Source organism: Macaca mulatta, chromosome 3 (assembly GCF_049350105.2).
Source record: "Macaca mulatta isolate MMU2019108-1 chromosome 3, T2T-MMU8v2.0, whole genome shotgun sequence".
Lineage (NCBI taxonomy): Eukaryota > Metazoa > Chordata > Mammalia > Primates > Cercopithecidae > Macaca > Macaca mulatta.
In genome coordinates this window covers 4,673,989-4,699,639 of record NC_133408.1, presented here as the reverse complement: position 1 = coordinate 4,699,639, position 25,651 = coordinate 4,673,989, and the positions used below count along the sequence as shown (strand labels likewise).

Below are 25,651 nucleotides of genomic sequence, written 5' to 3'. Positions count from 1 at the left end.
TTTCTTCCTCCTTCCTATCTTTTTTTTTTTTTTCATTTTTCTTATTATAATCTCTGATTTATTCCCCATTGCTATGGAATGAATGTGTCTCCCCAGAATTCACACGTTGAAACCTTAACCTCCAATGTGATGGGGTTTGGAGGTGAGCCTTTAGGAGATGATTAGGGTTAGATGAAGTCATAAGGGCAAGGCCCTCCTGGTGGGTCAGTCCCTTATGAAAACAGAGACACTGGAGAGCTCAGTGTTTCTCTCTCTGAATGCATGCACCAAGCAAAGGCCACATGGGGACACAGCAAGAAGGCAGCCGGTTGCAAGCCAGGAAGAGAGCCCTCACCAGGAACCAACTTAGCTGGCACCTTGATCTTGGACTTCCAGCCTCCAGAACACAGAAATAAATTCCTGTTGTTTAAGCCGCCCAGTCTGCAGTATTTTGTTATGGCAGCCCTAGCAGCCGAATACACCCACCTACTTCCAAAACGGATTTGAGACAGCTCTCAAAAAAAGATACATATGCAAACTTTAAAACAGATGTAACAGGTCAAAACAGCTCAGATACCACACCCTTGCTGTGCTCAGGGGCTGGTATGGCAGCACTTTCTTAACCATTACGTCTGATCTGATCCCTGGCCTTCCCACTCCAGAGCCTGTGCCCTAAACTGTGACACCAACCTGGAAAAATAAAGCCCACTAATGTAGTGTGTGGCATGAGCCCCCTTGTTATGGGCTAAATTGTAAGTAGTAAGAGAGCATCAGTTACAACAGTGGGGAGTAAATGTGAGCTTATAAATAAGACACAGAGTCAATTATGACAGAAAACCTGGCTTAAGGAAAATTATTACAATAGAGGTTAAAACTCAGCTCTGAGTTTCCCGGCAGCCAGGGTGAAAAAAGAAATGATGAATTACCCAGTCCTAATTTTCTAACACAAAGAAGCAAACCAATTACTCAGGAGGAACCAACTTTTTCCTAGCACAGAATTTAAGAAGAATTTAATTTTCTGTGTCTTTTATCAGAGATGATGTAGTTTTAAAATGTAAGCAGATTGCTGGGGTGCCCCAGCTTCCTGTTTCCGGTTTGGTTTTGATCCCTCATGCTTGTCCCCAGCATGAGACAGCCTCAGACCATACCCTCTGAAAGGGCAGGTCCCCCTTGCCAGCCCAGCTGTCCCCTCCCGTCCAGAGGCCGACAGGACAAGCACCCTCATTAACCCTTCCCCTCCCCCAGTGCTGTCTGCGGGCAGCCCCTCCTTGAACAGGCTGTGTTTCAAGCTGCACACAGAGAACAAGTGTTTGAAGCCAGGAACCATTTGCTCTTTGAGATTGTTTAAACGGATGATTTAAGAGTCTAAGCCATAGTGTGGCTGATCTTGTTAAACACCCACCATCACTAATTTCCACCAGCCCCACCCTGACCATTGTGTTTACCCTCAAACCACTGAGCACTCTGCTCCATTTGTCCCCATGGTACTTACGACCTCTGACAGACTCTACAGTTCTTATTTATTGTAGTGATTGTCTATTTTCTATCTCCTCCCACTAAAACATAGCTCCACAGGGAAGAGACTTTTGTCTGGCTTGTTTACTCACTGATGTATCCTCAGAACTTAACAAGTGCTCCAATACCTGTTGAATGGATGGATGGATGGATGGATGGATGGATGGATGGATGGATGGATGGATGGATGAGTGGGTGGGTGGATGGATAGAATGGGTGGATGAATGGACAGGTGGATAGATAGAGGGATGATGGATGAATAGATAGATGAAAAGATGGATAGTGGTGTGCATGGGGGATAGATGGATGAGCGAATAGATAGATTAATGAATAGAGATGGATGGATGGATGAATAGATGGATGAGGACGGATGGATGGATGGATGGATGGATGGATGGATGGATGAATGGATAAAGATGATGGATGGATGGATGGATGGATGGATGGATGGATAAAGATGAATGAATGAATTGATGAAGTGGGTGGATGAATGGATAGAGGGATGATAGATGAATAGATACAATATGGATGATGGAGTAGGTGGAAGGATAGATGGATTAGTGAATAGATTAATGAATGGATAAATAAATGGATGGATGGATGGTTGATGGATCAGTGGATGCAGATGGATGGGTGGATGGAGATGGATGGATGGATGAATGGATGGAAGGATGGATGGACAGATGGATACATGGACAAATGGAGCACCTACTATATTCCAGGCATTATTGTAAGAATGGGAGGAAATTATGATGGATAAAGCCCAAGCCCTTTTAGGGCTCACCACCCACCACAGGCAAGTCAGACATCAACAACCACCATGATGACCAGGTGCGGACTCAATAGAGTGGACCCCACAAGCTCACCAGATTTTTTTAAGAGACCTAGGTGGTCGGTGCAATTGTGAGGAACCAAGGGCACCTCTAGAGTGAGGTGTAGAGGGGAAGAGCCCAACATCAGGCCAAGTGGGTGTCTGTGTTACAAACCACCACAAATTTGGCAACTTAAACAACAGAATGATTTATTGTCTCATGGTTCTGGAGGCCAGAAATCCATAATCAAGGCGTCAGCAGGGCTGGTTCCCTCAGGAGGCTCTAAAGGAGAATCTATTCAAAACTCTTCCTTGACACTGTCCTTGACTCAGTCCTGGGTCGGTAGCTGCCTGACCCCAATCTCTGCCTCAGTCCACGCTGTTGAGTCCAAACCTGGTCATCAGTGGTGGTTGTTGATGTCTGTCTTTCTTGTGTTGGGTGGTGAGTCCTAAAAGAGCTTGGGCTTTATTCATCACACACAGAGATGCACATGGCTCCCTCCTGTGCATCCGCACGCATCTCTCTGTGTCCTCTCTTCTTCCTAAACGGACACCCAGTCATTAGGTTTAGGGCTCACTGAAAATCCAGGGTGATCTCCTCCTGAGATTCTTCACTTGATTACATCCACTAAGGCTCTGCTTCCAAAAAAGATCACATTCACAGTTACTGGGGATTAGCATGTGGACACATCTTTGGGGATCCACAGACTGCTCCCTCTCCAATGCCCTGCAAAGACACTGTTCAGGCGCGCATTCCTGCCTGGGCTTTGGAAGCTGGACCTGTGTCCAGGGGGTGATGTATGATACAATTAGGTGGTCACTGGGAGCCCAGCCCCACCCACCTGAGGGGCACAGAGGGTATCCTCCCAGGGCACCCCCCCACCCCAGGAAGCAGGCACAGGGCACCAGCGCACACAGCCTGGGCACCTGGGCACTGAGAACGCCAGCCATGTGGGTGGCCCTCCTTCCAGCATCCATCCATCCCAGCACCGCCACCTTGGCCATGTGACCTCAGGCATGATGACTGAAGCTCTCCTTGCACCCCTTACTCACCTGTGAGGTCAAGATGTTAACTGAACCAGCCTCCAAGTCTGACATGAGGCTTGAAGCCAGACACGTAAGCAGCATTGCAGTCATAGCTCCTCAGCTCTCCCACGACCTCATCTGTGGGGAGCCGGCTCTGCCCCATGCCCAGCTCAGGCGGCCTTGGCCCAGGGAGGAAAAGAACTTCTCAGGCTCTACAGAACTGGGAAGAATCTTCTCGATTCCCCCATCCCCCACAGCAAAGGGGAGGGTCCCATTGGCACCCCAGACGCCAGGTGCCCACTCAGAGGGGCATTTGGGACTCAAGGGTGTCCATGAGCCAGAGGCTGCTGGGCTCTGTTTGCAAACAGCCTCAAGGAGATTGCCAACACAGAGGCAGGGGCGATCCCAGAACTTCTCATCACCCCAACTGAAACTCTTCCCTGTTAAACACTCACTTCCCATTCCCTCCACCAGCCCCTGGCACCACCATTCCACTTCCTGCCTCTAGGAATCCGATTCCTCTAGGGACATCATGTAAGTGGAATCTGATGGTACTGCCCTCTTGTGACTGGCTGCTTGCACTGAGCATAATATCCTCACAGTTCATCCATGCTGTATGTATAGCATGTGTCAGGATTTCCTTCTTCTTCTTTATTTTTTTTTTATTTTTATTATTATTTTTTTTTTCTTGAGACGGAGTCTCGCTCTGTCGCCCAGGCTGGAGGGCAATGGGGCGATCTCAGCTCACTGCAAGCTCTGCCTCCTGGGTTCAAGGTATTCTCCTGCCTCAGCCTCTCAAGTAGCTGGGACTACAGGCGCCCGCCACCACACCCAGCTAATTTTTTGTATTTTCAGTAGAGACGGGGTTTCACCGTGTTGGCCAGGATGGTCTCCATCTCGACCTCGTGATCTGCCCACCTCAGCCTCCCAAAGCGCTGGGATTACAGGCATTAGTCACCGGGCCCGGCCAGGATTTCCTCCTTCTTAAGGCTGGATAATATTCCACCGTATGAATAGACCGCGTTTTGTTTATCCATCTGTCACTTTCATTCTGTGGATTTCATCAAAGGACCTTGTGGCAGGTCCTGTTAGTTGCACCCCAGAAGAGGTTCCCCGCTAGCGACAGAACTTTAGCGGAACACACGAGCGCCCAGGGTAGCACCTTCATCAAGGCTAACTTCCCTTGCTTCTCCTGCAACGAGGATGTTGCCTGGATCCAGGCAAATGGTAAGAACTGTGATCATCATATAGCAGCATTTAAAAATCCTCAAGAGACAGCAGAGCAGGCCCAGCACAGTGGCTCACGCCTGTAATCCCAGCACTTTGGGAGGCCGAGGCAGATTGATAACCTGAGGTCAGGAGTTCGAGACCAGCTTGGCCAACATAGTGAAACCCCATCTCTACTAAAAATACAAAAAAAAAAAAAAAAAAAAACAACTAGCATGGTGTGGTGGCGTGTGCCTGTGATCCCAGCTACTCGGGAGGCTGAGGCAGGAGAATCGCTTGAACCTGGGAGGTGGAGGTTGCACTGAGCCAAGATCGCGCCCCTGCACTCCAGCCTGGGAAACAAGAGCAAAACCCTGCCTCAAAAACAAAACAAAACAAACAAAAAAAAAAACCCAGCAGGGTGTGATTTTTGCCCCCTTTCATCTATGTTCCTTCCTCCTTCCTAAAGGCTGGAGTATGGGCGAGATAGTTGCAACCGAGGCCACCACCTTGGATGATGAAGCGGCCTTAAGTGGGAGGCCATGCGAGGCGCTGCAGAGGAAGGGAAGACGCCTGGACCCCAGGACTTCGAGGAGCCTCCGAGGTGATCCCCAGACTACGGAGCTTAGGCTTCCAAACAAGACCCAGGCCTAATTTGACTTCAAAAATTTTAAACATATTTTGCACAGAAAAGAAAATATTTTCAAAGGCTTACCTGGGAGTCTTCCCATGTGGTTTTAACCTAATGCAAATTTCTACCATTACTCTAGGATTTGCTTCCAATCACACTTCGTATGACATACCTGGGCCTTCACACAGGATTTTCAATTATTCATAATATAGATAATTGTATTTATATAATTTGCATTTTTAATAAGAAACAAAATATTCAAAATTAGGAATTGAAAGTGTAAGTGTATGATGTTTATTAGATAAACAAACCAACAAAAAGGACAGGTATGCCACCCAGTGCAGGTCCCGAAGCTCACCCCTGCCTCTACAATTAACAAGAGTGAGGTCTGATAGAAGGAAAGTGATTTTTGCCAGGTGCCATGGCTCACGCCTGTAATCCCAGCACTTTGGGAGGCCGAGGTGGGTGGATCACCTGAGGTCAGGAGTTCAAGACCACCCTGGCCGACATGGTGACCCCCTCTCTCTACAAAAATACAAAAATTAGCCAGGCATGTTGGCGGGTGCCTGTAATCCCAGCTACTGGGGAGGCTGAGGTGGGAGAATCTCTTGAGCCTGGGAGGCGGAGGTTGCATAGAGCCGAGATCGCACCTCTGCACTCCAGCCTGGGCGACAGAGCAAAACTCCGTCTCAAAAAAAAAAGAAAGAAAGAAAGGAGAATTTGATAACGAAGAAATACAAGAATTGGGTGGAGTACAATGTCTGTGTGTCTTCTTCCGGCGGCTATCTTGGGTCCCCGTCTACCTGGGTCTCGGGCTGGCATCACCTCAACAGTGACCAGGTGGTCAACTAGCCACCTGGACATCATCTGTGCAACTTTGCAGCTTGATCTCCAGGTTTGGTCTGTCTCAAGATCAGCCCCCGCAACTTCTAAGAAGGTGCATAATTAGACACGCGCAGGCAGTTAGAGAACAGTGAAGCGGGTATAGACAGTGAGGAAGGCGGGAACGTGGAGTCTACTTTAAGGCTGAGAGAAAAGGCTTCTGCAGTTCGCTTCAAGGTTGTATCTTAAAATCGAAGAGAAAGGGGAAAAAAACGTTAAAATGCATTTTGAAGTTAAGCTGCCTGGTTACAAGTGAAAATATATAGAGTACTGTTTTTTTTCCAGTTAATCCTAACTTTTCTAATATATTTTGCTAGCAGATATTTAAAATCTGGTGGTTTAGCCAAAGAATTTGGGACAGCAAGACTATAAAATTTTCCATCTGCTGCAAAGAGATGTTCGTTGTTTCTCAGGATTTCTGAGAAGTTGGAAAACAAGGTGAGCTGCCGCCTTCGACACCCTCCTCTTAATTCTGGTTCGTTCCTGCTGGACATGGGGACGGCACGGTCCGAGGCTCCCTCTCATGAGAATGTATTTGCAGACATCATATCATGGAAAATTCTAAACACAAGTGTTGCCTCAGAAGCTCACGATGAGCCGGGGTCACAGCCAGTGTAATTCTGCAGGAGCCAGACCCTGAATCTCACCCACACGAGGCTGCGAAGGCGATGCAGCCTCTGCCTCCGGCCGCCTTCGCTGGCGCAGGATGAACGCAGCCCGGGGGACCCGCACCGAGCACCAGGTCTGGGGCCGCCTGGCCCGGTGGGAAACCCGCGCTCCTGCCAGCAACTCCTCCCGCTCTGCTCACCTACCACGAGCTTCCAAGAATTCCTCAAACAGCACCATGTCCTTTCTCCTTTCCGAAGAAAAACACTGTTGGCAATGGAACAGCGCATCCCATTATCCCCCTGTCCTCACCAGGAACAGGCTCTCCAGACAGCAGACACTGTCTTCTGTGAGCTGGAGGCAGCCAGGTTTGAACCCTCATACCCCTGTGGCCACTCCTGCTAAACCCTAGAAAGTGGGGGACGTATTCAGGGGACTCGGCCAGCTCCAAGAAGCCGTGCCTGGCAGTCAGCTCCCCATGGCAGGAGCACGGGTGGCCAGACAGGCCAAGGCTCTCTGTTGTCAGCCCTGCCTCGCCTGCCTGCCCTCCCCTCCGTCTTCTCCCTCCCCTTCCTCCTCTTCCTCCCCTCTCTCCCCTCCCTCTCCTCTCTCCCCTCCCTCCCTTTCCTTCTGTGCCTCCCCTCCCTCCCCTCTCTCCCCTCCCTCTCCTCTCTCCCCTCCCTCCCTTTCCTTCTGTGCCTCCCCTCCCTCCCCTCTCTCCCTTCCCTTCCCTGCCTCCCCTCCCTCCCCTCTCTCCCCTCCCTCTCCTCTCTCCCCTCCCTCCCTTTCCTTCTGTGCCTCCCCTCCCTCCCCTCTCTCCCTTCCCTTCCCTGCCTCCCCTCCCTCCCCTCTCTCCCCTCCCTCTCCTCCCTCCCCTCCCTCCCTTTCCTTCTGTGCCTCCCCTCCCTCCCCTCTCTCCCTTCCCTTCCCTGCCTCCCCTCCCTCCCCTCTCTCCCCTCCCTCTCCTCTCTCCCCTCCCTCCCTTTCCTTCTGTGCCTCCCCTCCCTCCCCTCTCTCCCTTCCCTTCCCTGCCTCCCCTCCCTCCCCTCTCTCCCCTCCCTCTCTTTCCTCCTCTCCCTCCCTTTCCTTCCCTGCTTCCCCTCCCTCCTCTCCCTCCCTTTCCTCCCCTGCTTCCCCTCCCCCCTTCCCTCCGTCCCCTCCCTCCCCTTCCTTCTCTCCCTCCCCTCTCCTGCCTCCCCTCCCTCCCCTGCCTCCCCTCCCCCCTTCCCTCCATTCCATCCCTCCCCTTCCTTCTCTCCCTCCCCTCCCCTGCCTCCCCTCCCTCCCCTCTCTCCCTTGCCTCTCTTGCCTCCTCTCCCTCTCCTCTCTCCTCTCTCTCCCCTCCCTCCCTTTCCTCCTGTGCCTCCCCTCCCTCCCCTCTCTCCCTCCCCTCCCCTGCCTCCCCTCCCTCCCCTCTCTCCCTTCCCTCCCTTCCTTCTCTTGACTCCTCTCCGTCCCCTCTCTCCCCTCCCTCCCCTCTCTCCTCTCCCTTCCCTGCCTCCATGACCTTGAGCTTTTCCTCTTGTAAGACCCAGGAGCAGCTGCACCGGGTCAGGAATTTCTGAGCCTGGCCGGTCGTCAGGCCATCTGTGGACACTGAGACATGCTCCAGCCCTGAGATTCTGATTCTGTAGGTCTGTTCTGGCTGCCAAGTCCATTTTGCCAAGCTGTGTGTCTCTGATGCAAGGCATAGGGTGCCACACTTGATGGTCTCCTGGGTGCTGGCATCTGCCCATCTGTATCTGCATCTGATGCATGTGAGGTGACATGAAAGGAAGCAAGAGTTTGGGGCGGGAGGCCCTAATTGTTTCAGGGAAGTGTCCTGGCTTGGAAGTGGATTCTTGCAGGGGCTCTGGTCGGGTGGAGAATGGAGAAGGCAGCCTGGGGGCATGGCTGGGTGGGGAGTGAGCGCAGGAACAGAGCCAGCCTGCATGCTCCTTCTCTCCCTCCACAGACATAAGGACTGTGACGTGCTACCCATACTACCGCATCCAGGCATCTCACACGCCCTGCACCTGAGAAACTGAGCTGGAAAATGAATTCGTGCTGTCCACCCACAGCATCAGAAAGACGAGGGACAGGATGCCTAGTGTGGGTCACTAGAGAGGCTCACAGGGGACTGCAGCCTGCTACGGCTGTGCTCTAGTAATTTGTTTCTTGGCATTAGGAGCACCTTAGACCATCGAATTCACAACCTCACCATAGTGACAACCTGTTCAACATCACCAGGGGAGTCTAATTAGCTCTCAGTGAAGCCCCTTTCAACCTTCGCACTGCCTCGGTTGTCAGGACCGCCAAGTCGCCCACCCATGCCTGCTCCTCGTCCCTGTCCACGCTACCAGCCAGCTGTAAAACCCCTGCCCCCACCCTCTATGTCGGTCCATGGTCACCAACCACCCTGTCACCCCCAGCGTCAGTCACACCTCCGCAGTGGGCGTGCGGGCCCCACCCGAGGCTCCCAGGCATTTCTCTGATGGCTGAGACTGATCTTTGATTTTTGAGCTGCTCACTGGCCATTCAGCCTCCTCCTCTGTGATGCACGGCCTCTGCCCACATTCCGCTGGGGCAGTTTGTCTTTTCCAAGTTGATCATAGTTTTTTGTTGTTGTTTTTTTTAGACGGAGTCTTGCTCTGTCGCCCAGGCTGGAGTGCAATGGCACGATCTCAGCTCACTGCAACCTCCACCTCCCGTGTTCAAGCGATTCTCCCGCCTCAGCCTCCCAAGTAGCTGATTACAGGCACCCGCCATCATTCTCGGGTAATTTTTGTATTTTTAGTAGAGACGGGGTTTCACCGTGTTGGCCAGGCTGGTCTCGAACTCCTGACCTCAGGTGATCTGCCCGCCTCGGCCTCCCAGAAGTGCTGGGATTACAGGCGTGAGCCATCTCACCTGGCGATCAGATCACAGTTCTTTTTAAATTCTGGATTCTGATCCCTTGCAGTTAACTCTATGTCCTATTACATCTTCTCCGGATGGGTGGTCCAGGAGGCTACAACAGGCTGAACAAATTCCTATGTTGAAATCCCAACCCCCGAGGTATTAGGAGGTGGGGCCTCGGGAAGGTGATGAGGTCATGAGGGGAGCGTGAGACTGGTCTCCTTGCGAAAGGGATCCCCAGGAAGCTCTCTTTCGGCCACGTGAGGATGCACACAAAGGCAGACCACTGCCTGCAACCTGGAGCAGCACCCTCCCCAGAGCCCGACCATCTCTGCGGCTTCGGACCTCCAGAGCTGAGACAGCCCAGGCCGCAGGGCAGAAGCCCTGCTCTCCAGCCCGGCCTGAGCTGCTTAAGGCTGCCGCCCTTCCTCTGCCCCCTCTCTTCCGGCTCAGCTCTCCGCTTGCCCTGGTTTCCTGTTGTTGCTGTAACAATCGCCGACCAAGCACCACAGATTCCCTCTCTGACAGCCCTGGGCGTCTGGAGCCCACAGGCCCTGCCACAGAACTGAAGCCAAGGTGCCAGCCGGACTGCTTCCTTGCCAGCGGCCTGGAGGAAAGCTCGTTCCCTAGCCTCTTCTGTGGCCTTGCCCATGGCCTCTTCCTCCAGTTCAAAGCCCATCATTTCAGCCTCTGCTCCTATCATCCCCTCCCCTCTCCTTCGTTCCCTCTCCACTGCCTCTCCCTGCCCTCCTCTGCTGCCCTCCTGAAAGGACCCAGACGACCCAGGCCCATGGGGCAGTCCGGGATTTAATCACATCTACAAAGTCGCTTTGGCTGTGGGAGCCAACATTCACCGTTCCAGGAATTAGGACCAGGAAATCCTGGTGGGAGGGTGGGGGCAGATTCTGTCCTGCACCTGGCTGGGGGGCCTTTCCTGACTGCCCTGTCAGAAACTGCAGCACCACCCTACCCCACTCCACCCCATCCACATTCCACCTCACCCCTGCCTCACCCCACCTCACCCCACCCCATGCACATTCCACCTCACCCCTGCCTCACCCCACCTCACCCACTTCCACTCCAACCCACCCTACCCCACCCCTACTCCGCCACACCTTTATCCCACCCCACCGCTGCCTCACCCCACCCCATCCACATTCCACCTCACCCCTGCCTCACCCCACCTCACCCCACCCCATCCACATTCCACCTCACCCCTGCCTCACCCCACCCCATCCACATTCCACCTCACCCCTGCCTCACCCCACCTCACCCACTTCCACTCCAACCCACCCTACCCCACCCCTACTCCGCCACACCTTTATCCCACCCCACCCCTGCCTCACCCCACCTCATCCCACCACACCGTCATCCCACCTGACCGCTACCCCACCCCAACCAACCCCACCCCCACTCCAGCCCATCCCCACTCCACTCCCACCCACTCCACTTCACTCCTACTTCACCCCATCCTCACCCCATCCCACCCCGCCTCACCCCATCTCACCCACTTCCACTCCAACCCACCCTACCCCATCCCTACTTCACCCCACCTTTATCCCACCCCACCCCTGCCTCACCCCACCTCATCCCACCACACCGTCATCCCACCTGACTACTACCCCACCCCACCCAACCCCACCCCTACTCCAGCCCATCCCCACTCCACTCCCACCCACTCCACTCCACTCCTACTTCACCCCATCCTCACCCCACCCCACCCCACCTCACCCCATCTCACCCACTTCCACTCCAACCCACCTACCCCATCCCTACTTCACCCCACCTTTATCCCACCTCACCCCTGCCTCACCCCACCCCTGCCTCACCCCACCCCACCCTATCCTCACCCCACCCCAACCTTACTTCACCCCACCTCACCCCACTTCCACTCCAACCCACCTTGCCCCACCCCTACTCCACCCTATTTTATCCCACCCCACCCCTACCTTACCCCACCGCTACCTCATCGCAGCCCACCCTCATCCCACCACACCCCCACTCCACCCACCCCACCTCCACTCCAACCCACCCTACCCCATCCTCACCCCACCCCACACCTGCCTCACCCTACCTCCCCCACTTCCACTCCAACCCACCTTATCCCACCGCTACTTCACCCCACCTTTATCCCACCCCACCCCACCTCACCCCACCCCACCCTCAGCCCACCCGACCACTACCCCACCCCACCCAACCCCACCCTCACTCCATTCCCACTCCACCTCACCTGTGCCTCACCCCACCTCACCCTACTTCCACTCCAACCCACCTTACCCCACCCCCACTCCACCCCACCCCTACCTCACCCCACCCCTACCTTACCCTCATCTCACCCAACCCCACCCCCACTCCACCCCACCCCCACTCCCCACTTTGGGTACAAAAACCAGAAAAACCCAGGCTAACGGCGGGAGGAGGTTGATGTCCTGGCCCCGTGCGCTCCACATGGCTGGCTTGCTCTGTCTGTCATTCCCCTACTCCTTGTTCTGTCCAGGGTTCCTCCAGCCCCAGACCTCAGCATGCCTGTGATGCTGCCCTCAGACAGCCACAGGCCCTGCCCTGTGGTGCTCCCCAAAATTCCAAGTCCCACTCCAATGGCCTGAGACCAGCCAGCCTGGCAGTGCCATCTGGGCAGGGACACGTGGGCTCCTCCACATTCCACCTTTTGAGATGTACTCTAACCTTCTACCCGGACCCCAGACAGGTGGGGTCAGCCGAAGACCCAGGTGCTCCTGGAGTCAGGCACCCGTGGCTGGCAGCAGAGCACGTCCCCTGGCCAGGGCCACGTTTGTCATGGGATCACTGGACATTGACCACCAGAATGGTGCTAGCATGCTGAACTGGGGTGGTTCCAAGTGTCTGTATAGATAGGCACACTGCAGAACGTCCCTTCCTAGGAGCCTGAAAGCCCCAGGGCAGCCCGGTGGCTGGGACATGCTAGGGGTTCAGTGACCATTTGTGGGATGACCGGGTGGATGTGAGTGGTGGTTGCCAACCTAAAGAAGCTCAGAGGAAAAAACCCACAGTGCAGACTGTACTGGGGGAAGAGGGGGTCCTCTGGTAGGCATGTGTATTCCTGTGATGTGTGTGCCTGGGCATGTGTGTACATTATGTGCAGACATAGCCCTGCTTCCAGCTAAGAGAAAGGAAGCCAAAAACATGCAAAGATGCCAAGCAAGCACCCTGGCCACAGTTTTCCAGACCTGGCAGGGAACAGAGTAAAAGCTAGCAACACTGGGCTTCACGAAGGAGCAAAGAGGCAAGTGCGGAGGGGGGAGGCGGGCAGAGAGCCGGTCCCTCCTGGAGCAGCACCATCGGGCGCCAAGGCCTCATGCAGCATCCGACAGCTACTTATGGCAAGGAGAATTCTGGACTGACTTTCTGTCGTTTTGATTGAAAGTAATTTTATCCAGAAATTCAAAATGCATTGGATGTGCCAATCAGAATGTAACAGAAGGAAATGCTACACCGCCTGGCTGCTTCTCCCCTCAGCTGCCGTGAGCATGTCCCACCTGTGCCATAGAGCCTGGAGGAAGCGGCTGCAGCAGGACTCGCAGAGTTCCCCATGTGTGGCCACCGGCCCTGCCTCCGTCGCTGCTGCCTCCATCGCTGCTGTCTCCCTGCAGGCCAAGGCGAGACAGGCGGGGCACACTGCACAGCTCTCAGGGGAAGGATCCACACGGGTGCTCCCTCTGCACATCACCTGCCCACCTCGGATTGCCCACCATTGGATGGACCCACCAGAGGCTCCCGCGGCCCACGCTGGCCCCTCTGACACCCCTGCCAACCTCAGGCATGGCCCATCGCTGCAGCTGTGTTGGGATACCTCTGCCATCAGGACGTGGCCCACACAGAAGCCACCTGCTCTGCAGACAGCCCGGCAGGACAGGGTTTGAGGCTTTCCGCATTCCTCTGCCCCGGGATTGTGGAGACCACTCAGCCTCCGTGCTCCTTTCCAGGAGCTGCCGTAACAAACTGCCCACAGCTTGGTGGCTTAAAACAGCAGGGAGTCATTTAAGCTTGGTGGCTTAAAACAAAGAGTCCTTGGGCAGAAGTTGGAGGTCAGCAGATCAGCAGGGTCCTTCCTTGCTTCTTTTATCTCCCAAGTGGTTCCCAGCACTTTGGGAGATTGCGTGGTTTGTGTCTGCGTCACTCCAGTCCCTGCGTCTGTCCTCATGTGGCCTTCTCCCCGTGTGTCTCTCTGTGTCCAAATGTCCCTCCTCTTATAAGGACACCAGTCATGCTGGGATTAGGCCCACCCTACTCCTGTTCGCCGACTCCATCTTAATTTGATCACATCTACAAGGACCCCATTTCCAAATAGAGTCGCAGTCACAGGAACTGGAGATTAGGACCTGCATGTATCATTTTGGAGACACAATTCAACTCACGACACCCTTATAGTCTCAGCTTTCCCATCTGTCAACTTCTACCTCTTCAGTTGTTGTGAAGTTTAATAACACGAAATAACACCGGGCTTTCTTTGCACAGTGTCTGGCGCTCCTTGGGTACCCTTCGGGGCCTGCCTCGGTCTCGCCTGTGTTTGGAGGCATCGTTACTCCTAATCCAAGCAAGCACGGGTGGAGATGTTAGTTGGGAACGTCTTTTCCCCAAACAAGTCAGGATCTGAGGAATCCACGACCAAAAGGGAACTGGAGACTCAGAGTGTGTGTGAGATCCAGGGACTGCCAGCGGGGTCTCCTTGAGAGGCCTTGGATAGCTCGGGGGCTCTACAAACTGGGTACAGTGTGACATGGGAGGGGGAAACTGATGGAAAGGGGCAAGAAGGAAAAGGTTGACAGGGAGGTAAGAACTCAGGAGAACAAATCATGAGCAATACGTTCCAGACCAGCCTGGCCAACATGGCGAAACACTGTCTCTACTAAAAATATAAAAATTAACCTGGCATAGTTGGCATGTGCCTGTAATCCCAGCTACTAGTGGGGGTGAGGCAGGTGAACCTGGGAGGTGGAGGTTGCTGTGAGCTGAGATCGTGCACTCCAGCCTGGGCAACAGCAATAGCGAGGAAAAAAGAAAGAAAGAAAAGAAAAAACTCACTTCATGACAGAAGGAGCTGCAGAGAATGTATGGCATTTTTTAAAATTTTATTTATTTATTTATTTATTTTATTTTTTTGCAATCTACCAGACTGAGGAAGATGGCTAAAAACAAGATTGTGAGTCACTCTTCAAGCATCTGTCTTTACATGCCCTTTTCAGCCTCCTCTATCACCAAGCCCTGCTGCTTTTTCTAACACTTCCAAGAGCTACTTGACTCCAGGGTCAGGGCACACCACGACCCCTTATTACAAAAAACGGCTGAGGCCAGGTGCTGTGGCTCACGCCTGTAATCCCAGCACTTTGGGAGGCCGAGGCAGGTGGATCACCTGAGGTTAGGAGTTCAAGATCAGCCTGGCCAACATGGCAAAACCCCATTTCTACTAAAAATACAAAAATAAAAAATAAAAAAATTAACTGGGCGTGGTGGCGCACATCTGTAATTCCAGCTACTCAGGAGGCGGAGGCAGGAGAATCATTTGAACCTGGGACGTGAAGGTTACAGTGAGCCGAGATCGCCTGGGCAACAGACAGCGAGATTTCGTCTCAAAAAAAAAAAGAAAGAATAGCTGAAACGTTAACTTGGCATCCGATGCTATTCTCCTTGAACTCACACTGAAGGATTCCACCTTCTAAGACTGTTGAAACCCTCGATGTGGTGCTGAGAGACTGCCGGAGACCTGCTGCTGATCTGCCTCATGCTACCCCGGCACCGATGGGGGTGTTGGTTATAAACAGTGCCAGTCAAGGAGGGAGTCAGCGTCTAACTTCCAAGACTCAGGAGTGTGTGAAGAATGAGTGTCTGACATCTGGTGTTATTTTGCTTCACCAGTTTTTATACATAGGTGTTTATTTTCGCAAGCCATCAAAGGAAACTTTAAAATGTAAAGAATTCTTACACATTCTCCTTGCAGTGCAAATCTGTAATTAAGGGATTCTCAAAAGTGAGTGCAAGGTTTTATTCTGAGTGCCCCGTGCTCACTGAAATTGTCACATTTGGCCTTCCATCTGGTGGGAGAGCAGAGTCACTCAATTTCTGCCAAGTTTAGGGGAGATTCGAAGCTTTCAGGCAACTCTAAGGAAGGCAGATAACAGTGTTTTACAAGTAGAAAAAACTTCAAATTAAACAAAGCACAGCCAGGTGCAGTGGCTCACACCTGTAATCCCGCACTTTGGGAGGCTGAGGTGGGAGAATCGCTTGAACCCAGGAGGCAGAGGTTGCACCATTACACTCCAGCCTGGGCAACAGAGAGAGACTCTATCAGGAAAAAAAAAAAAAAAAAAGAACAAAAGAAAGAAAAGAAAATTTACAGAATAAACGTCCTTACAAAAAGTAAAAATAATAATAAATAAATAAAACAGGCCGGGTGAGATAGCTCACACCTGTAATCCCAGCACTTTAGGAGGCCGAGGCGGATGGATTACTTGAGGTCAGGAGTTCAAGACCAGCCTGGCCAACATGGCAAAACCCCGTCTCTACTAAAAATACAAAATTAGCCAGGCGTGGTGACACATGCCTGTAATCCCAGCTACTTGGGAGGCTGAGGCAGAAGGATCACCTGCACAGCCATAGAGAAAAAGGAAATCATGTCCTTTGTAGTAACATGGGTGCAGCTGGAGGCCACTGTCCAAAGCGGATTAACGTAGGAAGGGAAGTCACCTACCGCATGTGCTCACTCCCAAGTGGGAGCGGAACGTTGGGTGCACAGGACGTAAAGAGGGCAGCAAGAGACACTGGAGACTGTTAGACATGGGAGGGAGGGGCCAGGGCTGATAAACACCTGTTGGGTACTATCCTCAGTACCTGAGTGACGGGATCAGTCATACCCCAAACATCAGCATCACGCAATGTACCCAGGTAACAAACCTGCACATGTACCCTTGAATCTAAGATAAAAATTGAATTTTTTTTAAAAAAAGAACTTATTTTATTCTAGGCATAGTATTTTCAATACATATAATGGCAAATGAAGAAGGATAGGATTCTTTCCCTCACGAATCCTAAAATAACGTGAATCAAAAAATTAATTGTGGGCCAGGCACAGTGGCTCACTCCTATAATCCCAGCACCTTGGGAGGCCAAGGTGGACGAATCACCTGAGGTCAGGAACCTGGCTAACATGGTGAAACCCATCTCTACTAAAAATACAAAAAAGTTAGCTGCGCGTGGTAGCAGGTGCCTGTAATCCCAGCTACTTGAGAGGCTGAGGCAGGAGAATCACTTGAACCCGGAAGGCGAAGGTTGAGCCGAGATCATGCCACTGCACTCCAGCCTGGGCAACAAGAGCAAAACTCCATCTCAAAAAAAAAAAAAAAAAAAATTTAAATTAAGTTAAATTAATTATGGCAAGAGTAAGCAACACTGTTGATAAATGGCTGTAAATGCTAAGATTGATTTTCATGATCACATCTGTGTGTTAACGCATGTTATACATGAATATCTAATTCACATAAGACTTTTTGTTCACTACATTGGTTACACAAAACACGATAAAACAAAATTTCAAAATAAAATATAAAGAAATAATAGAGAACGATCCCATGTGCCTTTATTCTACATACTCATCCTCTGTCAGATATAGGGCTTGGAAATACTTCCTCCCCGTCTGTAATAAAAGGCCCCAGGTCTCCTCAATGCTCACATCTTCTCTAACATATCATGATGTCACAGGCAAGTATTGACAGTGACACACACAAGATCCAGAACCTTCCCCAGTCACCTCCCAAATCACAGACATCCCTCCAGGGATCCACAGGATCCCTGTAGAGTGAAACCCCATCTCTACTAAAAATACAAAAACAAAAACAAAATAGCTGGGCATGGTGGCAGGCGCCTGTAATCCCAGCTACTTGGGAGGCCGAAGCAGGTGGATCGCCTGAGGTAAGGAGTTCGAGACCAGCCTGCCCAGCATGTCGAAACCCCGTCTCTACTAAACATACAAAAATTAGCCGGGTATAGTGGCAGGTGCCTATAATCCCAGCTACTCAGGAGGCTGAGCCAGGAGAATCGCTTGCACCTGGGAGGTGGAGACTGCAGTGAGCCAAGATTGCACCACTGCACCCCTGCCTGGGTAGATGGAGTGAGACTCTGCCTCAAAAAAAAAAAAAAAAAAAAAAAAAAAGACCAGTTTGTATAACCATTGAGGACATCCAGGCTATTCCACTGTTTGACTTTTACAGGTAAATCTGCTATGAACATTGATCCACTGGTTTTTATGAACATGAGTCTTCGCCTGCCTGGGGCATGCCCAGGAGAGCAATCCTGAGGTCGTATGGTAATTGCACATGGAGTTTTGTAAGAAACTGCCAAACCGTTTTCCAGAACGGCTTTACCTTTTACATTCCCACCAGCAATGCACAAATGGGTTATCTTTTTGTTACTGACATCCAGTTTGATTCCCCTGTGGTCAAAGAACACATTCTGTATGATCTCAATTCTTTTACACTTATTGGGGTTTAATTTATGGCTTATCATGCAATCCATCTTGGTACATGTTCCATGAATGTTTGAAACAAATGCGTACAGCCAGGCACAGTGGCTCATGCCTGTAACCCCAGCGGTTTGGGAGGCCGAGGTAGGTAGATTGCTTGAGCCCAAGGGTTTGAGACAAGCCTAGGCAACATGGCGAGACCCCTATCCCTACAAAAAGTACAAAAATTAGCCAGGCATGGTGGCGCGTGCCTGTAGTCCCCGTGGGAGGCTAAGGGAGGATTGCCTGAGCCTGGGACGCAGAGGTTGCCGTGAAGTGAGATTGCACGACTGCGCTTCAGCCTGGGCAACAGAGTGAGACCTGTCTCAACAACAACAACAACAAAAAGACAGAAAAGGAAAGGAGGAGGAGGAGGAGGAGGAGGAGGAGGAGGAGGAGGCGGAGGAGGTGGAGGAGAAGGACTAAAAGACTGCGTACGTTGCTGTTGTTGGGTAGAGTTCTGTGAATGTTGGGAAGGTCACACAGATCGATAGTGTGCTGAGTACTTCTACATCCTTGTTTGTTTTATGTCCAGCAACAATGGCAACGGTCTTTCACTGAGGGCTGCAGCCCCTGCCAGACAGTCCTCTCCATGCAGCCATCTGCGCCGCATCCAGGTGAGTCTCCTCTCTGCCGTTTCAGACCTAAGGGAAGGCAGGAAAGGCACAGCTGCCTTCTTTCCTTAGCCTTGAAATACTGAGTTCTCTGCCCCCGCTGCCCATAGCTTTGTAAATAGTCTCATTACTAAACTTTCCTCAGTGACCCAGTTTTCTGTGATATCTGTGGCCCGCTGTGGCCTTATCTTACGACAGATATCCCAGGGGGCTACTGCCATTACCTAGGACTCCTATGGAAGAAATTCCCACTGAAAATGAGCTCACAGAGTGAGTCCATTAGGCTCTGGCTGTAATAAGATGCATAACAGAGACTCCCATTTCCTCTTAGAATGTAGAAAACTGCAAAGAGCATTGTTCTCACACTAACAATGAGAAGAGTCAGACAGTCCTCAACACCACTGGGGAGGGGAATCACAGCGGAACAGAGTGAACTGAATTCCAGAAATGAGGGGCCCTTCGAGCAGAGAGAGAGCACATGAACTGCTTTGACAGGTGTCAAAGAAAAACATATTCAATAACACTTGTGTCTTTTTTGGTTTGGGGGTGTTTTGTTTTGTTTTGTTTTGAGACAGGGTCTCACTCTGTCACCCAGGCTGGAGTGCAGTGGCACAGTCATACCTCACTGCAGCCTCAACCTCCCGGCCTCAAGCGGTCCTCCCACCTCAGCCTCCCGAGGAGCTGGGACCACAGGCGTGTGCCACCAGCCCAGCTAATCATTTTTTTTAGAGAGATGGGGTCTGGCTGTGTTGCCCAGGCTGAATGATACTTGTTAAAACACAGTAAGGCAGACTCTATTCAGGACCATCAAGGTAGGTGTAGGGACCACAGCCAAGGGATTTGCAGGGATTTAAGAAATTAAACTCAACTTCAAATCTGGCTCAGGCCGGCCAGGTGTGGTGGATTACGGCTGTAATCCCAGCAGTTTGGGAGGCTGAGATGGGCAGATCACTGAGACCAGGAGCTGGAGACCAGTCTGGCCAACATGGCAAAACCCCGTCTCTACTAAAAATACAAAAGTGAGCCAGGCACGATGGTGCAGGCCTGTAATCCCAGTTACTCGGGAGGCGGAGGCTGAACCCGGGATGCAGAGCCTCCAGTGAGCCGAGATCGCGCCACTGCACTCCAGCCTGGGCTGGAGGCTCTGTCTCAAAAATAAAAAATAAAAATAAGAATAAAAAAATCTGAGGCCGGGCGCGGTGGCTCAAGCCTGTAATCCCAGCACTTTGGGAGGCCGAGGCGGGCGGATCACAAGGTCAGGAGATCGAGACCACAGTGAAACCCCGTCTCTACTAAAAATACAAAAAATTAGCCGGGCGCGGTGGCGGGCGCCTGTAGTCCCAGCTACTCAGGAGGCTGAGGCAGGAGAATGGCGGGAACTCGGGAGGCGGAGCTTGCAGTGAGCCGAGATCTCGCCACTGCACTCCAGCCTGGGCAACAGCGTGAGACTCCGTCTCAAAAAAAAAAAAAAAAAAAATCTGGCTCAGGCAAGTGGGAATTGCTCGCCAAGGAGCGAGGGACGTGGGGGTCAGTGGATGGAAAATTGCACAGAGGAAAACATCAGCGGTTAGGAGATTCTCGCTAAACTGACTTAACAGGATTCTTGACAAGGAGAGCACGGGGCAATCAGACATTACCTGGGGATGAAGAAATTACCCAGATATCGAGGATGGAAAGGCTCTTCCTAAACTGACTTAGGGCCAGGCAGGGTGGCTCACACCTGTAATCCCAGCACTTTGGGAGGCCAAGGTGGGCGGATCAGGTGAGGTCAGGAGTTCAAGACCAGCCTGGCCAATATGGTACAACTCCGCCTCTACTGAAAATACAAAAATTAGCTGGGCGTAGGGGTACACGCCTGTAGTCTCAGCTACTTGAGAGGCTGAGGCAGGAAAATCGCTTGAACCCAGGAGGTGGAGGTTGCAGTGAGCCAAGATCGTGTCACTGCCCTCCAGCCTGGGCAACAGAGGGAGACTTCATCTCACAAAATAAAAATAAATAAATAAACTGACTTAGCAGGATTCTTTGCTAAAGCTGGACTTTACAAGGAAGTGCACAGATGGTCCAAGAGAAGGTTCAGAAGCTTGACTAAATTTTGATCAAGCAGAGAATCTTATCACAGTGTATAGAAAAAACAGTGGCCACCATACGGGTGGACAAGAAAGATTCAGTAAAATTCTTAAAGGCCAATTTGTGTGACAGATATGGAGGTCCCATACAGAGGGAATCTTGCACTCATTTTTAAACTCTCCACCACGGGTCTTTAAGACAGAGCAGGAACTGGCCAGGCACGGTGGCTCATGCCTGTAATCTCAGCACTTTAGGAGGCGGAGGCAGGTGGATCACGAGGTCAGGAGTTTGAGACCAGCCTGGCCAATATGGTGAAACCCCATCTCTACTAAAATTACAAAAATTAACCGGGTGTGGTGGGCGCCTGTAATCCCAGCTCCTCGGGAGGCTGAGGCAGGAGAATTGCTTGAACCCAGGAGGCAGAGCTTGCAGTGAGCAGAGGTCTTGCCACTGCACTCCAGCCTGGGCGACAGAGCAGGACTCTGTCTAAAAAAAAAAAAAAAAAAAAAAGGAAAGAGGAGGGACAGGGCAGGTGATGACAGAGAACCCTTGTGGGTGACACGTGTGTGTGGGAGGGGACGGTGCTGGGGCAGGTAGGAGCCCCACCTGCTCCCTGGACACTCTTACAAGCAGAAGACTTGAGCTGCTGAGGAAGACGCATTAAACCATCTTGCTCCCAGGACATAAGCAAAGCTCTCTTGATTCCAGGGCAGAAGAAAGGGAAATCCCCATCCGTCCTCAGTTAATTTAGAAAGTTTATCTTGCGAAGGTTGAAGGTTGAGGACGGGCCTGTGGTACAGCCTCAGGAGGTCCTGATGACATGCGCCCAAGGTGGTTAGGGCACAGCTTGGTTTTATACATTTTGGGGAGACAGGAGACATCAATCAACGTATGTGAGAAGTACATTGGTTCGGTCTGGAAAGGCGGGACAACTCGAAGCAAAGGCAGAAAGACTCGAAGCTGGGAGGGGGCTTGCAGGTCACAGGTAGGTGAGAGAGTTGCATTCTTTTGAGTTTCTGACTAGCCTTTCCAACCAAGGCCATTACATATGCAACTATCTCAGTGGGGGAGCGGGGAGTGACATTGAGTAGCATGGGAGGCAGGTTGGCCCTAAGCAGATCCCAGATTGACTTTTCCCTTTATTTATTTATTTAGTTAGTTATTTAGTTTTTTGTGTTTTGTTTGTTTGTTTTTGGTTTTTGTTTTTTTTTGAGACGGAGTCTCGCTCTGTCGCCCAGGCTGGAGTGCAGTGGCACGATCTCGGCTCACTACAAGCTCCGCCTCCCGGGTTCATGCCATTCTCCTGCCTCAGTCTCCCAAGTAGCTGGTACTACAGGTGCCCACCACCACGCCTGGCTAATTTTTTGTATTTTTAGTAGAGACGGGTTTTCACCGTGTTAGCCAGGATGGTCTCGATCTCCTGACCTCATGCTCCACCCGCCTTGGCCTCCCAAAGTGCTGGGATTACAGGCGTGAGCCACTGTGCCCGGCCAATTAGTTAGTTATTTTTGCGACCAAGTCTCGCTCTGTTGCCCAGGCTGTAGCGCAGTGGCACGATCTTGGTTCACTGCAACTTCTCCCTCCCAGATTCAAGCAATTCACCCTGCCTCAGCCTCCCAAGTATCTGGGACTACAGGCATGTGCCACCACGCCCGGCTAATTTTTGTATTTTTGGTAAAGACAGGGTTTCACCATGTTGGCTAGGCTGGTCTCGAACTCCTGACCTCAGGTGATGTGATCAGCCTGCCTCGGCCTCCCAAAGTGCTGGGATTACCGGCCAGGCACAGTGGCTCATGCCTGCAATCCCAGCACTTTGGGAGGCCGAGGTGGGCAGATCACCTGAGGTCAGGAGTTCGAGACCAGCCTGGCCCTGGCCAACATGGTGAAACCCTGTCTCTACTAAAAATACAAAAATTAGCCAGGTATGGTGGCACGTACCTGTAATCCCATCTACTCAGGAGGAGGAGGCAGGAGAATCCCTTGAACCTGGGAGGTGGAGGTTGCCTTGAACTGAGATGGCGCCACTGCAGTCCAGCCTGGGCAACAGTGAGACTCCATTTCAGAATTAAAAAAAAAAAGAAAGGCAGATTTATTAAAGAAAGTACAAAGATGCGTTGCAAGGATGCAACAGGGAGCACAGCAGAGAAGGAGCTGTCTGCAAAGAGGCAGGGGCTGGAGGGAGATTCTCTAGGGTCGTGCCGCAGGGGCTACATGCTGAGCCACATAGTTTGCCAGCAGGTTGCCTGTGATTAGCCATCTCTCAGAGCAATTGTTCTCCCTCACCTGGGACCTCTTCCTCATTGTTGCTTACTTACCTTATCAGGACTCCACAGACTTGACCCCTTGATCTTTATGCAATATCCCTCTTTATCCATGGTGTCAACCTAAACAGAGAGAGGCTTTCTGAAAGAAGATGAAGTCTACTTGGGATTGGAGCACTGCCGTGGAAATCCATGCACCATCATACACTCTGTGTTACCCAGGGAGGTAAAGGAAGATGACGGGAAAATGAGGAGGATCACATCATTGTTTTGGGATCATTATCCTTGGCTACGAAGACCAATAACACAGGTGGCACCAAGCCAAGGTTGGGCAGGTGTCCTCGCAGAAGGACCTTTGATGTGAGTTTGCAATGGCCTTTTTGCAAGGCTGTGGGTTTTGCATTCTTCTGGGATAGCTTTGCTGTCAGACATTCATGCTCGAGAACCCTCTCTTCCTGGTCTTCTCTGTCAAGGTTTGTTTGTTTTCTTCTTTGTGACAGAGTTTCACTCTTGTTGCCCAGGCTGGAGTGCAATGTTGCAATCTCGGCTCGTTGCAAGCTCAACCTTCGGATTCAAGCAATTCTCCTGCCTCAGGCTCCCGAGTAGCTGAGATTATAGGAATGCGCCACCACACCCGGCTAATTTTGTATTTTTAGTAGCGAGAGTTTCTCCATGTTGGTCAGGCTGGTCTTGAACTCCTGACCTCAGGCGCCTTGGCCTCCCAAAGTGCTGGAATTACAAGTGTGAGCCACCGCGCCCACCCACAAGGTGTTTGTTTTGTTTTGTTTTGTTTTGTTTTGTTTTGTTTGTCTTTTTTGTTTTGTTTTGTTTTAACACAAGAGATTCCATTTTGATTCCTACAACTTTCACACTGGTAACATTTCTTGTACTGAGCTTTGTTTAATATGAATATTGCACTCCAGCTGATTTCATAGTGTCTGTGTGCACAACATATCTTTTCTCATCCTTTTATTTTTAACCTATTGTAAAAAGAAAATAAATCTTGGGGCCCGCACATCACTAAGCTAAAGAGAAAAGTCAAGCTGGGAACTGCTTAGGGCCAATCTGCCTCCCATTCTATTCAAAGTCACCCCTCTGCTCACTGACATAGATGCGTATCTGATGGCCTCCTTCCCAGAGGCTAATCAGAATCTGGAAAGAATGCAGCCATTTGTCTGTTATCTATCTGTGGCCTGGAAGCCCCTTCCCGGCTTCCAGTCTTCCTGCTTTTGCTTTGAGTAGTCCCGCCTTTCCAGGCTGAACCAATGGTCATCTTGCGTATGTTGATTGATGTCTCCTGTCTCCCTAGAATGTATAAAACCAAACTGTGCCCCGATCGCCTTGGGCGCCTGTCATCGGGACCTCGTGAGTCTGTGTCATGGGTACAGGTCCTCAAACTTGACAAAATAAACTTTCTAAATTAACTAAGACTTGTCTCAGATTGTCCAGGTTCACACTAACTATGTCTTTATACTTAAAACGAATGAGTTTCTTTTAGATAACATAGAGATTTAAAAAATAGCATCCATGAACCATGAAAGAAGTTATCATTTTTAAAGGAGAATCTTTTAAAGCAAATAAAAATGTTAGACTTAGTTATTATGATTCATTGACATAAAATATTTGACATAAGGATTACACGTAAAGCAGAGGCCAGTGCTGTAACACAGAATATAAAGATTGAAAAAGTAACGATGTTGACAAAAAGAGTCAAACTCTGTAAAATATTGTAAGAGATCTCTTCTGAGCCAAATATGAGCGGCCATGGCCTGTGACGCAGCCCTCAGGAGTTCCTGGGAACATGTCCCCAAGGTGGTCGGGGCGCAGCTTGGTTTTTATGTATTTTAGGGAGACGTGAGACATCAATCAAATACATTTAATAAATAGATTTACGAAGAATGCATCACCGAATAGCGTCTTGAATTTATTCTTCAATATGAAATAATTGTTTTAAGACAATTACTTTAATAAAGGATTGATTGATAAGAATTCTTCACAGTCACGATTATGTGCTCCAAATATATTCTTCTGATGCCTTATCAAATCCCCCCTGTCTTTGCTCCCCACACACCCCATCACCGGGGCACTGAGGCAGAGACAGAATGAAGGGTCAGTGTGCTGATAGAAACACAAATTGACAACGCCCAAGGAAAACGACTTAGTTCAAAGAAGCAATACATTGGGAAGCTGGTCATTTGGCAAATTGGCTCTTCCAAGAATTGGCTTTTTAAAATTGCCCTAGAGCAAGTGAGTGAGAAAAGCAAAGGCCCCATGGGATGGGAAGGAAGATCTTCCCTAAAGACTGCACGGGACCTTCCTGGGGGGCCAGAGGTCCTCTTCCGAGCTTCGGTGAGGTCCCAGGGACTGGAGCCTTGAGTCTACCGCAGAGTAATGGTTCCCTTTAAACTCTATCATCTGTAGCCAATGGAAATGATGAAATGAAGCAAAAGCTGAAAATTACTGAGTTCAGGAGAGACTGTGTCCTAAAGACACACAGGGGAACAGGTCCTTCGCATGTTTGAGGCTGGAGTGTGCTCCAGCAGCCTGGGAAGCAGGGGCACCTCGCTGGGGAACCACATGACAGGAGGGAAAGGGAAGAATAAGGGCCTTAAAAAGCCTTTCACAGCTCTCCGAGCTGGGCAGCTT

At 51.1% G+C, this 25,651-nt stretch overlaps 2 long non-coding RNA genes across 2 annotated transcripts; one reads left to right on the top strand and one right to left on the bottom strand.

Moving 5' to 3' along the window:
- Positions 1-5,439: 5,439 nt before the first annotated feature.
- LOC144339605 (uncharacterized) lies at positions 5,440-7,239 on the bottom strand. Its single transcript, XR_013414847.1, has 2 exons — positions 6,863-7,239; positions 5,440-6,234 (listed from the first exon to the last, which is right to left on the bottom strand). It is a non-coding gene; the product is annotated as an uncharacterized LOC144339605 (long non-coding RNA).
- On the top strand, positions 6,721-14,592 carry LOC144339613 (uncharacterized). The gene is made up of 3 exons (XR_013414857.1): positions 6,721-7,024; positions 8,611-9,303; positions 14,511-14,592. It is a non-coding gene; the product is annotated as an uncharacterized LOC144339613 (long non-coding RNA).
- Positions 14,593-25,651: the final 11,059 nt, after the last annotated feature.